Source organism: Atractosteus spatula, chromosome 9 (genome assembly GCF_055471065.1).
Source record: "Atractosteus spatula isolate fAtrSpa1 chromosome 9, fAtrSpa1.hap1, whole genome shotgun sequence".
Taxonomy (NCBI): Eukaryota; Metazoa; Chordata; class Actinopteri; order Semionotiformes; family Lepisosteidae; genus Atractosteus; species Atractosteus spatula.
Genome location: NC_142714.1, coordinates 30,136,136 through 30,148,828, shown reverse-complemented (window position 1 = coordinate 30,148,828; position 12,693 = coordinate 30,136,136). Strand labels below are relative to the sequence as shown.

Below are 12,693 nucleotides of genomic sequence, written 5' to 3'. Positions count from 1 at the left end.
TTATATTCCCTATTAATCAAATTCTGAAAGTATGCTTTGTTCACTCCGATAACGAGCATATTCGCAAAAAAGGTTAAAACGATCACTTTTCACAAAGTATATAAACGTACAGTAATATGGTCAGAAGGAGCACGTAAAAACGTTTCCGAAATAACCACATGTAAGACTTTGATGCTTAAAATGTTTAGGGAGAAATGGAATACTGTTGTGTATTTTTTCTTTAAACTACCAAGACCAGCCATATACAGTACAGTTTACATACAGTAATATGTTTATGTTCCTAAATTAATATCTTTTATGAGCATGTGAAAGGCATGGTGAATCAGAGATTCTCAAGACTTACTTTGTATGATTGGAAACGAATGCGTGATCGGATCAATGAAATGCTGTAGTGTTACTTTTTGTCAGTGAAAAAATAAAATATTTTCGTTTACAAAGACGGTTACAAAGAATGTGGACCAGGGTAATACTTTGAGTTTACAGCTTGTCCAAGGTCATTCATTATTAATACTATTAGTAATATCTTCGGTAAAGACTTTGATGCATAAGATATTTATGCATAATTAAAATATTTATGATAAAGGTAGGTTGTGTACTTTTGCCCAACTGAGCAATCTTGTTTTCATAAAATATACCATTTTTTATGAATGGTGATTAACATGCTGTAATACACAGTTTAAATTTAAAAGTCTAAAGAATATACAACTTAAATTCTTAACTGAATAAAGATTGTCCCTCAGCAGTGATCAGGATTCGAAACTGGCGTTTTTTGGTGACAGCTCAAATGCTGTACATGAGAGATTAAGCTTTATTAGCGCCTCCTGGGGGTTTTACAAGGTGATTCCGGATACAATTAACATAATATAATTTGCATATGGTAATTTGCGGTATGACGCGTTTTACCGCGTTTTGATGCGACAAACCCACCGCGTTATACCGCAGCATACCCCATTTGTTTTGAATGGCTGCATCTGTATGGATGTAATTGTGCTGAATAGGGCAATAAGGACTTTCTAGTGCCCTTTTCTCATTACCTAAATATACTATTCATCCTGTGGAATCAGGTGTGCCTCTAGAAGTTACTTTTGTGTGCCATGAATGGGTAGTGATTAATGATGAGATCTTTAAAAATTAAAAAGCGCACTAGAATGATACTAGGTTCTGTTGCTGGTCTGTGCTTGTACTACTGATTCTGGGAGACAAAACTTCTGGCAGCAGAAAAAGGATCTTAGCATCCTTTATCATTGATAGTTTCCGTAGTTCTACACAAAACAAGAATAATTCTTGTTTGAGGGGTCACCATACCGTGACACTAGTCCTGACATGGGAATAAAATAGAGAGATTGAATAATAAATTAATTGAATGCCAAGACAGTCTTAAAATCTTGCCTCACAGAGCTTTAAAGGTCTTTAATGTAAAACTATTTGTAGTCTGTTCTAATAACATATCTGCATATGCAGTTTGCTTGGGAAGGTAAAATAAATTTATGTGCAGAACACTTGTCAATAATATGAGTTTTGGACATAAATTTTTTAAGCTAAATCCTGTGTTCTCATCTGCTCTGAAAACATTTAACTTACATAACTTGCAGATTTAGATATGATAAAGACCTTTGACGCTTTTAAGGTATTTATCTTTGCAGATATCAAAAGATTTTTGTGCAGAGTTCTTAGGATCACTGGCATTTCATAAAACAGTTTCCGTAATATGATACTTCTGTTTGCGTGGTTATGGTGAAGTTCCAGGTACTCCTTTACACATACAGAATATTTTACATTGGAATGAAATGTTAAAAAAAAGTATTACATTAAAAGGTACACTATTTATTTGTTACAAATCCTGGTAAAAACATAACTAATTTTGAAACATTTTTCATTGTACCTCTCTTAAAATGTAACAAAATGTTTATAGGGGTTGGGGGAGCTTACATTCGTTTTCTTTCTTTTTTCCCCGCCATTGAATCTTTGAATTGTTTCTTATGCCAATCTGTCTTTTAGATAAACCTTTTCAATTAAATAATCTTCCCAGTTGATTCTGAAGGAGCAGTTGTTAATTAGGTAGGTGTATCACTGAAAGGAAACCTGAGAAAAAGGAAAGAATAACTGCAATATAAAACCAGTGACAAGTTATATACAGCAAATGTTCTGGAATTATATTATTAATTTTAACCCATCAATCATTAATATTAGCCAATTTAAAAAATCTTAAGATCTTAAAAGTAATAAACAGGTTCCAGAGAGAAATAATCATAGAGAAAATCAGCCATAAATACAGTACCTATGTGACTTTTCCCAAAAATACAAGTATCTTTTTAGGACTGAATGATCTGAATGATCGAATGAAATCATAATTACTTTGGGTAACCACTGGTAACCACTCACATTCCAGACCAGCCATGAGAACCAGATCAGGCCACCTTTCCGTACATCCCTCACCCTTTCAATCAGGGGCTCAATCATCCAATTAATCACCATATTTATGCCCAAAACCCCACTAATTCTGTGCTCTGACATTGAGTTACTGCAAGAGCTCAATTCCTTGCCTGCTTTAGGAAACTGTTTCTCCTAAAGGATCATGAAACATGATCCTAATTGTCACATTTCTTGCAGCCTTCTTTCAGCAGCACTGAACCAGCTGCACAGCTGCTTCTGATTTGATTTGATTGGGACTCCAAATGACATCTGAACCCTTTCAGTCTGGGTTCAGACAATTACATAGCACAGAAACTGTCCTATTAAAAGTTATTAAAAATGTTCTTATGCCTGACAGTTCCGGTTGTCTATCTGTCCTAATTCAGCTAGACATAAGTGTTGTTTTTGACACTATTAATCATGACATTTTACTCTTTCATCTGGAGACCGTGTTTGAAGTTTCAGATATCATTCTTTAAATGGTCAACTCTTATCTTAGACATTGTTTCTTTTGGGGGTTTTTAGATCTGAAGTTTTTAGGTTTGTTAAATCTGGTGTTCCCCAAGGCTCTATACTGGACCCCTTCCTTTTCACCATTTACATATTTGCATTTTTTCAGATAGTAAAATCTAATGGTCTGAATTATCATTTCTATGCTTATGATACTCAAATCTAGTTCAAGTAGGTACGGTGGATGCATCAGCATGCGTAGGCTGCAAAGGATTAAGGAAAGGTTTATTACATGCTGGAAAGTATTGTGCCAAACAAAGGGCATCAGCCAAGATGTTGTGTGTTGAAAGTCATCTTTATTTCATATGCATATGGGAGTCCTGGCTTTGGACACAAGACTCAAAAGACAACGCTTACAGTGCTCATTTATACAGTGAAATAAACAATACAAGATACACTCCCACACTCTCTGCTTCCATTTTGGCTATATATGGTCATTCTAGAAAACTGACCAGTACATATATTTTCTTTACTGCCGGCTTGCGTGACATACAGCCCCTTCTGCTGAATAGATCGTTTGTTCCAGAAGAGGTCACTCGGTCATTTCCCTGAGAACTATGCCAGCTATGCGTAAAGACACTGTGTGGCTATGTTATCTTTTGAGACCAGACATAATGAGACGGATTTAGTAAAATCTATGTAAAAAGAAACATAGTCAACAAGATATAATATAAACTTTAAGTTAATTCCTTCAAGAGAGAAGAAAGGAAACACAACGTTTCAGCTGTGGAGCCTTCTTCAGGCGTGACAACATCTATAAAGGAATAAGAGGTGATCAGAAAGCCTGGTCTTGGAACAGATTGCTGTGAAAAGACGGAATGCTGTCTGGATGCTGCTGTATGATGACTGCTCTGGACTATGGCCACACTTTCACCCTGCACATCTATTCCAGGCTGCCTCTGCCCAAGCAACACCACCACGTCCACATCTACAACTTCCAGTTCCTGGACAGCACCTCCTACTCATACATTAATGAGGAAATCTACTTCATGTGCTTCACAGAGCTGTGCCTACCATCTGAGCGGTAGGGTTGGTCCTCGATCCGGCAGTGGAGGTACAGGCCCCAGCTACAGCCAACTCGCCCCATGGTGGCATGTGGGGTGCCGGCCTTCGCGACACTCTCCTAAGTGGGCGTTGAGGTGTTAAAGGGAGGCCGTCCCCACGCTGATCCGCCCCACTCCTGTTTCCTGACGCTGACCTTGGATTGCAAGGTTCTGGGGCCCTGCAGTCCTAGGCCCGGTGTCCCCTCTTTCCACAGTGTCGGCAAAACAGTTGCGGGGCTGCTCTGTGGGGGTTGCCACTCGGGCTGGCTCCTTTTCCCCCTCACTGGACACCTCTGTAGCAGCCTGAGTCGGCTGGCAGGATGCACTACATCTGCTGGCGCTGCCAGACCCCCCGAACTAGGACGTTAGGGCCACGTAGTTAGGGCCAAGGCATGCTCAAGCAAGGACAGAGTGGCCAGCTGTACGTGGCGCTGCAGTTACTCAGGTGAGATAGCCTTGAGAAAAGCCTGGAGAGCTTCCTGGAGGAATGTTGGGTATCCCCAGCGGGCGAGGAACAAGACCTAAGTGGTGACTGGGCCCAGTCGCTCTCCTGGTTGGCACTGCTGCAGGGCCAGCCTCTCCTGCATCAGGTCCAGTGCCTCCTCTCCACCTGAAGTGTAGCTGGAGAGCCACCACCAGGATTGCATAGTCATCCCGTTCCTTCCAGTGCCACCGCCAGGTGGTCAGCCATCTCCACCTGCCTCCAGCTGTTTGTCTGGGCCTCAGCCTGAACTGTGCCTCGTACATCTCCCACGGTGCCGGCGGGTGCAGGAACAGCTGGCCGGCCCTTGAGGAAAGTGCATCCCCTCTCTGCAGTGTCGTTCTGGACTGTGTAGACATACAAGCACCTGCTTTAATTCTCTTTTTTCGAAACAAAACCAACACCAGGATTTACACACACATTAGGGACAGACGGAACACATACTCAGGTTTAGGGTGGTAACTTTTTAACAGACTCTACACACTTATGGGACACTAAGCTTCAGAGAACACTAGCTAACACAGGTCTATTTACATAAGCAGGGTCAGTTGCTGATCATCTTACAGACCCCAGGACTCCCCCCCAGCTAAAACTCCCAGCCGGCACTGCGATACCCTCAGCGACTGGGTGCACTTCCTCCTCACCACCGGGCGAGGGCGCTACAATATACTTATTTTTTCAAACTTTTAGAAACTGATATCTGATTTGTTTTTAAGTCAAATATAATGTTGCTGTTTTGCAAAACATGTTGGGACACAAAATAGTTAAATTCTGAAGTGAACCAATAGCCTTCCATATGAAACTAAAGACGCTTTCTAAAAGTAAGTTTGCCCACTTCCAATTTTTGGTTTTCTACATTGATCTTAAGATTTGCTGAGTGACGCAATTGAATTTTCTCCTCTTTTTCTTCTTGTACTGTTTTCCTTAGTAACAAGTACAGTTTGTTTTATTTTTTAATCTGCAAATTGTCTGTACTGCAGTATAACAGAAAAGAACACCACAAAACCCACTATCTTTTTTAAGCACATCCTCTTTTTGTACTTTAGTATGTGATTTTATTACATACTTTAGAGAATGCGTAGTATCCCCTGTGCTATGCTTTTCATGCACTACCAAACAAAACATCACCTTTGGTGACAGGTTCCCTTTCTGCGTAAAGTAAAATACCATATCATACATGTTTGTAAAGTTGTCTGCTCGATTTAGTGTTTTGATAGTACTGGTACAGATACAAATCAGCAAAACCACAGTTTTACAACAGAATTTGGCTGCCTTCCATTTCTCTTGTTAGGAACATGTAGCTGCATGAACACTGAGGTCAGAAGAGTTTCTCTCTCAAAAGCTTTAATTTGTAAGCCAGCAACCCACCAGGATATGTTTCAAATGTTTTTTTTTGTTTATGTGATTTTCAGAAATTCTGGAAAAAGAAAAAAAAGGATGATATCTGGCTGTTATTTTAGAGTGAAACTTAATTAACATTAGGTGAAACATCTATACAAAGATGTTTTTTATTATTTGACTTAACTTGTTTTTGAACAAAATTGATTTTTAAATGAAATATTTAGATTCTGTCATTAAAAAGCCTGATTTGGAAGATATTATATCCTTGTCTCTACTTAAGGGACAAAATGTCCTTGCAGGACAAATGTCTTGACTTACAAGTTTAACCACATTTATATAAGCTCATGTTTGACTTTGTTCTTAAAATTTGCAATGATAGTCTGTTGCCTTTAGAGGGTTGACTAAGATGTGTATGAAAATGGCAGTAAAAATAAGAGGAAAAAAACACATTCAACATGAAAGTTTCAATCTGAATATGGAAATGTTATATGTTATAATCACAATCAAAATGTAAGAAGAGTGAGATCTGGGCTATTTGTTTTCTATTTATGATCTCATACAGTGTGTAAATATTTAAAAGGAACAAAAACTAAATTATGTTCAGTGCTGCCGTATAATGCATTATAATTAAAGTATGTGTGCATGACACATACATGAACTTAGCATTGTCTTGTGAGCGGTGAATAACTGTATTAAATTATTTACTGTACATGGACACATGGACTGCTTCTGAAATTTGTCAAAAATAAGCAAATAAGCAAATAAAGAAAATATAATAATAGTAGATTGCATTCCTGCTTTTCTTTCTTTAAGCAAAGTGCAGCCTTGCCTATGACAGTACTTAATCAAGCAACTGTGAGCATTATTAATGAGATTATTTAGCAATTTTATATCCCTCAGACAAGGGTAACACAGCAGTTTTTGGCAGTTTCATTAGGGTACAGGACTGTTACTTGAAGTTTGTTTTTAATAATAACTTTCCCATGCTTGAGTGGTACACAAAACAGTCGGTATTCGGTCCCTAGGGGAGAAGTTCAAAGGATAAGGAGAACTGGATTTCAGCAGGCCCTTTCATTGCCAGCAGTTGGCAGCATTTCCCTAACAGATGGCAGTGGAAAATAAACAGTGGTTAATTACCTCACAGGTCAGCAATCCCTCAGCAGGCAACCATGCTATTTTTTGAAGTCAGCCTGAAAAAAACTATACAAAGAATGTATTTAAATAACCTGAACCATGTTTTAATTTGTTTTGAATTTTGTCTTCCCAAACCAACTGTTTTTGTTAATTGTTATTTTACTTTCTGGTTTGTGTGTGTGCAACACCTTCTCAGAGACTAAATTTCAAAAAGAATATGGGGACTGTTTAATATTTCATTTCATTGCTTCCTGGGGTTAATATCCATTTAAACTACAGTTTTAATTATTAAAATATTTAACTTAGAACTTATTATTATAGTCAAACTGAAATTAATGCATTTAACCAGCTTTTCCTATACATTTTTACTACACTTTAAAAGAGTTTTGATTATTCAATAATACTTACATACAAACATAAATGGTATAAAGCTTAACACTTCACATTTATAATGTTATATATAAACAAGATTAGCATTGTACACTCATGTATCATTTTAGTTAGAAATATCTGTATGCTTCATATATTATGTAAATTGTATTTTGGCCCTTTTTTGGAGGTCTCTGTGTTTGTTATTTGATTTTAAGCATTACATAATATCCAACATAATATCCAATTGGAATGATTAATGGCCTTATAACTATAGAAATGAGAAACCCATGGAGTTAAAATTGTTTAGATTGCATTTTAGGGCTCACCACTAGACCAGTGCTGTTTACTCTGATAAACACAATGATGCAGATAAGCTACTGTAAATACTATTCCAAATGAACAAATTATACCGCTTTGATTTTGCACATTGGTATATTTTGAATTTTGAATTTTGAATTTGTTGCATATTTAATTGTTTATGCAGTACCTTCTCTGTTTTGGAAACAGGCTTAAGGGCTGCTAAACTACCTGCAGAGTTTGTTTTTTTTATTGGAAAATGGCCTGCTTAATAGCTGTTGGTGGTACAAATGCTTGTATGTCAGGTTACAAATAAAGAGAACAGCTGTCTTATATGGTCAGTTTCTGATTATGTAACTAAATTAAAAAATATTCTATCCTGTCAAATCCAAAGGAACTACTTTCTGCATTTGCAGTGCAGTAAACGTCAGAGGCAAAGTCACTATGGCTCTGATCAGTTGCATTTGCCAATGTATTCATGTAACATAACCTCATGTGAATAAAGTGAAAATTTCAAAATATCAGGCAGTCAATTTCCATTTTTTTCAGTATTTTCATTTTTAAATAATAAATGTGTACACTAGCTATTTCCTTGATAACAGGAAGACAAAATTGAAGCATATGATACTCTCATCTTCTTTGCAATTGAGTAAGAGCATTTCAGCAGCTTACTTTGAACTAATATTTAAGAAAGGGGATGTTGTGGTTAACAGGGTTACCTCAAAGGCCCCAGAACAGTGTTTTTATTCTGTCATAGCACTGGGTGGGACGGGAACGTTCAGTTACAGCATCAGTCATGTGACACTGTTCTTCATTTTCAGCAGTATATAAGAAGGCAAGCTATAATTAAACAGCCTCCACTTGTTTAATTACAATTAACTACCTGTTTATTTGCCAGTTCAGTTTTTTTGTACATATGCCTAGAGGACATGTCTGTATTATACTTAATATGAAATCCCTTGCATTTAAGAAGAATAAATACCAAGTTAACAGTAGAAAAACAAAAAAAAAATTGTAAAATTAAATGTTGATTTTTTTATTTTTAAAGACCATTTTGCTGGCATTTAATTCACTATAGGTAGTATTCAACAAAGTAGTGTTCCAAACTCTGCAGACCATAAAACTAAAAGTAATTTGCTCTTCTATCTTTAAAATATGCCATTAAGCAAAGCAGCTTGATTCACCTACAGCACAACAAAAATAAATAAACAGTTAATCAGATATATTATTATATTTTTGTTGTAAAAATGTAAGCCCTTTTTTTTGGCAAAGGAAGGAAATCACCCTCTGTAGGTGATAAAGGCATATAGTTAATCAAGGTTATTAAATCATTTCTGACAGTCTAATGCCTGTGCACTGTGCCTGTGCACTGCAGGAAAGAGGAAAGAGTCCCAGCAGAGTTGCTGGTTATCATTTTTTGTATATTGCTAACCTAATGACATTGTCTGTAGGGTTGCCTACAGTGAAAATGTTCAGGTGAAACTTTTATTGTTAAAATGTTTGATTGGTTGTCAGAAAACATAATGCAGTTATTATTTGTCTGTGTTCAGCATGAGTTCATTTCAACAAATGGTTGTTGATTTAGATATCTCTGATATTTACCTGCTCGTCTGTTTTTTGCTTATGTTTTAGAAAATAATTTTCTTTTGTTTCAAATACATTTTTGTCCTTGAATTTCAACTATAAAGATCAAGGAACTTTTCAGGGAACAAAACAATTCAGGGATAAAGCTGTATAAATGCACAGATCATGAGAAAGGTAGAGAAACATTTAAAAAACTGTTCATGTTTCTTTGAGAATTATTCTTTATTAAGATGTGGAAGGCATCCAAACTGCCTTAAACAGATTATTCCCTGAAAATGAGGATCTGGGTAAGAAGGAAACTAGTTAGTGATGATACTGTGAGGCCAGCAATTACAGAATTAATTACAGAACTAAGTGGTTGAGATCGAAGAAAATGTCCATTTGTTAATATCCTGGTCACTCTACAAAGCAGATTTACAGGGAACTTTTTTTTTGGGGTGTTTGAAATCAAGGACCTTAGTGATACTGAAAATGTGTGGTGGAATCACTAACTCTTTCTGACTGTAAAATATAAGTAAATACCTTAAAATTAGCAAGGGGAAAGGTGCATTAATCATAAATTCAATGTAATGTATTAAATGAAGACATGATGAGGCTCACATTACAACCTGATACATCCTGAAGGTAGCAGTTTATTTTTATTTTTTAACTCTTTAGTAGAGAAAATAATATCAACAACAATTGAGAGAATACCTCCAACAATGATGCTGGCTAAGGTGAAACACGAAAATCATGTCTAACATTATTTACAACTTTAATCAGAACCAAATATTAATGTGTAAAATGACAGATTTAGCCTTTGACATTAATGTTCTTGTATCTTGGAATATTTAGGAAAAAAATCAAATTTGGAAAATTATTGTGTAACTAGTGCAGGCATTGATGCGTTGTTCTTTCTAGTTGTCAACTTGCAAAAGACACATAAATATTGATTTATGCTATATTACACATCTGGGAATACAGTTTTTTAGCATACTGTCAATATCATCCATCCAACCATTTTCTAACTACTTTGTTCAATACAGGGTCATAGGGGAGCCAGAGTATATCCTGGTAGGTAACGGGCTCAAGAGAAGATACACAGTAGACAGCACTTCAGTTTATCACAGCAAATACATAGACACAAACACACACACACACACACACGTGACAATTTTCACAGAAGCCAATTAACTTAACAAAATGTCTTTGGACTGTGGGAGGAAACTGGTGCACCTGGAGGCAACCTACATGTGGAACTTTCAAACTCCATACAGAGGGCACCCCAGGAATTAAATCCAGGGCCCTAGCACTGTGCCGCACAATATGACACATTATATTGTATTTATATTTTAAAGTAATGATACACATGATTAAAAATATTTTTTGTGGTCTCAAACCACTTTCATTATTGCACCATCTTGAAAGTCCATTTAAAAGTTTGCAACACAATTTCAATGTTTTTTATTATTGAAGAGATCTAAAGGACTTTAAACTGTAAATTACATCTCAAATTACATCTTATTTTCTCTTTGAATTACATCTTGTCTTCTTTTGTTAAGGAAATGTTTAAGCAGTGGCAGGGAAAATAAAATGCAAGGCATTTTAATTTTGGAACTAAATTATAAGTGGAGTGCAAGTTGTGGCATAGAATGTGTGGTAGATCTCATGATCTTATTTTAGATATTGGAAAAAGGAAATGGTCCTACTTACCTGGTCAGAAAGAGAACTGGCCACCCGGTGCTAATAAAACAAACATCCTGTGACAGGATTTGCAAGGCAAATAAAAATGTCCACTCTTTTATTTGGCTATCCAGCAACTATAGTAATATATGCAATAATAATACTAATAGATCCACTTAGCAGGCTGCTATTTTTGTTATTTCATTAAGCTATGCAGAGGCTGGATACCATAGAGGTATACAGTAGATGTTCCCCCTAAAATGATCTATTTCCCCTCTTACAAAAAAAATGCAACCTCCCCATGGAGATTATAGGGGGAATTGAGGTTTAAAAATAGGTAGGTAGGGATTTTCAGTTTTTTGCCAGTTAGTTTTAATATAAAAAACACATACATTATCATTATATTGCATATTGCAAATCTTTCTTTGTTATTTCTTAATATTAACTTTGAAATTGATGGATAGAATGAAACTGAGTATTCAAGCTGTGGTGCCTCTGGGGAAAGGTTTATGTTATAGAGACAAAAATACTCACACCACGCCCTCTTCTTTAATTTTCATGGAGTTTTTCTCCGTTTCCAAGCCAGTCCGCAATCCGTTCTCTCAATCCTTATTCAGTCCGAGTTCCAAAGTCCATAAAGTTCCACCAATCTGCACCATATCCAAATCACAAACCGTAAACCGTAAACCTTTATTTCTTTCATAAATCCGTTATCCTTAAATGTGTCCCAATACCAAACGACTTCCACTATCTCCTCCAAACGCATTCACCTACTGGCTTCCGCACCGGTTCACTGTTTCCAGGGCATATATATTTTGTTTCCTGCTGAGACACAACTGTGTCTCGTTGTTTTTTGGACTAAGCCCTTTCCATCTGTGGGTCAGCTGACTTCTCTTAGCGGCCATCTTGGTCAGGTCTAAGTCAAGTATAGTGAGCAGATCGTTCCTAAAATACCTGTCCTGGATGACCCTTCCTCTGGTCATCTTACAAAGCTTACAGAAAATAAGCAAAACAATTATAGTTACAGAGTAAAAAGAAATTAATGTTGTAGATTTCAATTTGTTAATTATTATCATGTACTGTGGAAACTATGATTATCTAAATAACCCATTCAAAAACATACAAAGCTGAGACTTGACTGCTTATGAAATCAATTTGAATCACATGTACTGTACATTGAACAATTCATGAAAAAAAACGGTTTTAGTTTGTCTGTTCTTCACCATTTCATGCTTGCAATTTGTTGAATTGATGTGAATTTATCACGTTTACAGACCAAATGAAAGTAATGGTTTGCTAACTGTGCATATTTTTAAGAATGAAAAAATATGAGGTTGTAAAAATGCACATTTGCACACAGTATGTACTATAACATCTAAAATTAAAAAAGTTTAAAAAACAGCTAATGATCCATTAATCACAGCATATCCTTTCTTTAAAGTAATGTTATTTTTTCTGCAACAGACATTATTTGTTAAAATTGTAAAGACTGACATTTCTCCTTCATAGTAATCATGCAGCCAAACCAGGTGTTTCAAATAAAGGCAAACGTAGGAAACATTTAATTAGGTTTTGTAGCCATTAAAATATAAATTAGCTTCTTTTCTGGGGTGTGGAAGAATTTGTTATATTACTGTTTTCAAGGTAAATAATTAGCAAAAGGATATATATATATATATTTCCCCTAAGGTAAAGGTCTGCAAGTCTGAAATACAGATTACTTATTTCACAATTTTATTTTTTATATAACAAATCCTCTGTGGAATATTTGCTTTATACTAGAACTAAGCATAAACATGTTGAGGATACAGAGGATACTGGTGTCATGATACTTTATTATAACCTTGGTGTTGTTCT

General features: G+C 36.1%; 1 long non-coding RNA gene across 1 annotated transcript; it reads right to left on the bottom strand.

Moving 5' to 3' along the window:
* Window positions 1-3,198: 3,198 nt before the first annotated feature.
* LOC148828494 (uncharacterized) lies at window positions 3,199-11,610 on the bottom strand. Its single transcript, XR_016091665.1, has 3 exons — window positions 10,867-11,610; window positions 6,925-6,987; window positions 3,199-4,793 (listed from the first exon to the last, which is right to left on the bottom strand). It is a non-coding gene; the product is annotated as an uncharacterized LOC148828494 (long non-coding RNA).
* Between the last annotated feature and the right edge of the window lie 1,083 nt (window positions 11,611-12,693).